We start from the raw sequence: 4,451 nt of genomic DNA, 5'->3' as shown, positions 1-4,451 counted from the left end.
AGCAGGAAAACAAAACAGGGAAGATAGGAGCCTGGATACCTGAAAGTAAGTGACCAACCATGCCAGTTTGTTTGGGGCTAAGGGAGTTCTTGAGACTTTCCGTTTTAAAACCAGGACTGTCTTGGGCAAGGGGTGGTAAATCCATCACTATACCTGATAGGTTGTTTGGGGGTATCATGGCAAAGTCCTCAAAATCTCTACCTAAATTTTGGTTTAAATCCTTTCACATTTTCCGTGTTTTTATGTATTCTTTTTTGTTTGTTTGTTTGAGACAGAGTCTCGCTCTGTCGCTAGGCTGGAGTGTAATGGCGCGATCTCGGCTTACTGCAACCTCCTGACAAGACAAGCCTGACCAAGACAAGGATAGATGGAATCAGTTTGACATCTCCTAGAATGATCCAAGCTAGAATGATGATGAAATTCCCACCTGGAACTGTTAATTGCAAAGCTGTAATACATACACAGGGCTTAGCAGAGAGCAAGCAACATGGTGAACACGCATTCATTCATTCAATATTCACTGAAAGCTTACTATATGCTGGGAGGATTTTAAGTACTGAAGAACAAAATAAAAGTCACAAACAGATATATCAATTAATGATAAACGCTCTGAAAGAAAGAAAAGCAGGGTAAGGAAACAGTGGCTGTGTGGGGTCTAAACAGATGGAACAGGGAAAGTTCCTCTGAAGAGGCAATATTTGAGCAGACACCTAGTGAAGTGAATGAGTAAGCCGTGAAAAGATCAAAGGGCGACAGTATGTCAGGCAGAGGAAACAAATGCATAGGCTCTGGGAGATGGTAGGCCAGTGGGGCAGAGTGAACCAGCAGTAGGGAATGTAGTGGCAGAGGTAGGCAAAAGCAGATGGTTTAGAGCCTTGGAAATTAAGGTAAGGACTTTGGGTTTCAAATGTCAGCTGTTGTTACAAAGGCTGTTTTGTTCCTCCTTTTTCTGTGCTGAGCGTTGGATCTGTTACCTGCTCTTTTTCTACTCAATACTGGTTCATTCTGTCCAACGAAATTTCTTGAATGTCTGCTCTTCATTCAACACAAGGCTAATGAAGACATTTTTCCAGGAACTGAAGAGAAAGTTTGTTTTCTCAACAACTGTGATCTAGTCGTGGGGAGGGAGGGAGTGGGTCAAAGCGCTGATAACGCGTCGAAAGACCGCAGCAGTGGGCCGGGCGCGGGGGCTCACGCCTGTAATCCAGCACTTTGGGAGGCTGAGGCGGGCGGATCACCTGAGGCACGGAGATGGAGACCAGCCGACCAACATGGAGAAACGCCGCCTCTGCTAAAAATACAAAAATTAGCCGGGCGTGGTGGCGCATGCCTGTAATCCCAGCTTAAATAGGAAGGCGGAGGTTGCGGTGAGTCGAGATCGCACCATTGCACTCCCGCCTGGGCAACAAGAGCGAAACTGTCTCAAAAAAAAAAAAAAAAGAAGAAGAAGAAAAAGGAGACAGCAGCAGTGTGCTTTGAAGGAGACACCCCAGTACTACAGGAGAGAAATGATGTTTTCAATCGTCCAGAGAGGAGGAGAGTCACTTCCGGTGCGTCCCGGGGCATCATGGGAGGGGTCCGTCTGCGGGAAGGAAAGGCCCGAAGTGACTCTCGCCATGGCTGGGGCAGCCCTGGAGGCCACACTGGGACCTGGCCAGTAAGTGTGCATTTGAGAGTTTGCGAGTGAGCAGGACCTTGTTCTTCCCGGCGATTTATTTGCGCTGTGCATTTCCAGACAGTGGATCCGTGAAGGACTGTGTGGTGGGAAGGGTATGAAATTGAGTGTGGAGAGGGCATTTGAGGGTAAGACCCATGGCTGACTGGGCCAGACAGAAAATTTAAAATTCTTGTCACCAAAGCCCATTTGAAATTTTTCAGTGCATGCAAGTAGCCATATTATTATGTTGTACACATACATATTCTTTTTTTTTTTTTTGAGACGGAGTAGCACTCTTGTCGCCAGGCTGGCATGCTGTGGCACGATCTCGGTTCACTGCAACCTCCACCTCCCGGGTTCAAGTGATTCTCCTGCCTCAGCCTCCTGAGTAGGTGAGGTCACAGGAACCCGCCACCACGCCTGGCTAATTTTTGTACTTTTAGTAGAGACGGGGTTTCGCCATGTTGGCCAGGCTGGTCTCAAACTCCTGACCTCAGGTGATCCACCCGCCTCATCTTCCCAAAATGCTGGGATTACAGGCGTGAACCACCGCGCCCGGCCACACATATATTCTTACATGAAGTCAAGTTCAGATACTCAAATCTGTGGGTACCAATTGAATTATTTTTCCAAATAGTGGAAAAAGTGATGATTTTGTTGCTCAGAAGGTACTACCTTTCCCATCCATGTTTTAAACGTAATTTCTTATAATTTGAGGCTTCACATTGCTCTGTACCTCAGTTTCCCCAAGAAAGCCACAAGTCATAGTTTCTGTGAGGAGCTGAGAAAATAGTCTGCCCTCTTGTGAAGGTCAGGCTATGGAAATCTAAAAGAAGCTCTGTTTTGGGTGTGTTCCCCAGGGGAGATGTTTTTCTTCTTCACCATGGAGAGGCTTTCTTTTTCCTTGCCGCCTCCGGAAGCAGCATCTTAGTGACCCTTGAAACTAGGAGGGAGGAATCAGGTTGGCAAATTCCATCCTTAAGCAAGGTTCTTTCCATCTGCCCACGGCTGATTCTTCAGCTTCTCGCTTTGGAAAATGTGACCGTTGGAGTCTGCGGTGAAGGTTCCTAGGGACACTGATATGTGGAACATGTGCCCAAACCTCTGCCGCAGCCAGGAGGCAGAATTTAAGTTTGCTTACTGACAGCTGCTCTGTGTCAGTCCTGGAATGTTAATCCTTACAGAGAGCTTGGATGACAGGCAACAGCTTTTAGCAGCTGTACTAATAGTCTCATCCATCAAATGACCCTCTCTTCACCTTACTGTTGTCAGTTATATCCATGTCTTTGATGAGAAGTGGATATGAAATCTTAAGGGGCAGGTTACTTTTATTTGTTTTAAAAACATGAGCCTTTAAAAGAATTCCAAAAATAGTACACACATTGAAAAATATAATCAAACATACTGAAGGAAAATTTTAAGTCGTGCCTAAAATTTTAGCATGGAAGTCATCTCTACGTAAATTTTTCAATTTCACATTTTTTTCCATGTTTTTATGTATTCTTGTTTGTTTGAGATGGAGTCTCACTCTGTCGCTAGGCTGGAGTGCAATGGCGTGATCTTGGCTCACGGCAACCTCCGCCTTCTGGGTTCAAGTGTTTCTTCTGCCTCAGCCTCCCCTGTAGCTGGGACTACAGGCGTGCACCACCACACCACCACCAGCTAACTTTTGTATTTTTTAGTAGAAATGGAGTTTCACCATGTTGGTCAGGATGGTATCAATCTCTTGACCTCATGATCCGCCCACCTTGGCCTCCCAAGGTGCTGGGATTACAGGTGTGTGCCACCGCACCGGGCCAATTTTTATGTATTCTTAAACACATACATAATTGAGATATCAGTCTGCAAGCACTGTTTTGTATTCTGCTTTTAGAACATATTTTACAATTTTTCTCATGATATTAACTATTCTTTTGGATTATGATTTTTAATAGTTACATAGTGTGCCATGCTTTGAAGATAACATAGTTCATATGACAAATTTTCTATTATTGGGCATTTAGGATACTCTAAATTTCTGTTCTTTAAAACATTCTGGTATATATATATGTTTACATAAATGCTTATGCATATCTTTGATTATTAAATTTATAGAATAGAATTTCTGGGCAAAGCCTAAAGATGGTTTTCAGTTTGCAATAGTGGAGTCCCTGTTATTGGAGCCTTTGCAGTAATGATATTGCATAGGAAAACAAAAAGTATTCACTAATGATCTTATTGATCATTAGATGTTGTAAATATGCAACAATCAATTTAAGTTGAATGCAAAGTAAAATGAGAAATCTTGCAACAACATTTGCAGAATTTAGTGAAGTCAATGAAAGTAGTAAAAGAAATTGGCTTGAATTTTGCAAAGCCATTGACCAGCGTGGATTCAACAGTGTTGAACTAGTTAACAACTGAAGAACTGAAAATGGACAAAAATGATGACCCAGTAGATGTTTCACGAGAATGAATTCAGGATCAAAGGATTAGGAAGGGTCTTAAAAATATTGAAGAAGTCCTGCATTTTTGTGAAAAAGGGTGTACTTTATTATTGCATTGCAAAACTTAAAGGATGTCATATTACGTTATCACATATGACTGTGAGAAATCTGTCCCTTTCATCCCAACTGCAACATCTATTTGTTCTTTGTTCTAAGAATAGCAGAGGTGCAATTATGACCTAATCTTAAGAAATACAACAGAAGGCTGGGTGTGGTGGCTCACGTCTGTAATCCCAGCACTTTGGGAGGCTGAGGCAGGCGGATCATGAACTCAAGAGATCGAGACCATCCTGGCTAACATGGTGAAA

This window comes from Colobus angolensis, unplaced genomic scaffold (genome assembly GCF_000951035.1).
Source record: "Colobus angolensis palliatus isolate OR3802 unplaced genomic scaffold, Cang.pa_1.0 Scaffold125, whole genome shotgun sequence".
NCBI classification, from domain to species: domain Eukaryota; kingdom Metazoa; phylum Chordata; class Mammalia; order Primates; family Cercopithecidae; genus Colobus; species Colobus angolensis.
The sequence above is the reverse complement of the archived record's forward strand: the minus strand, read 5'-3'. Positions refer to the sequence as shown.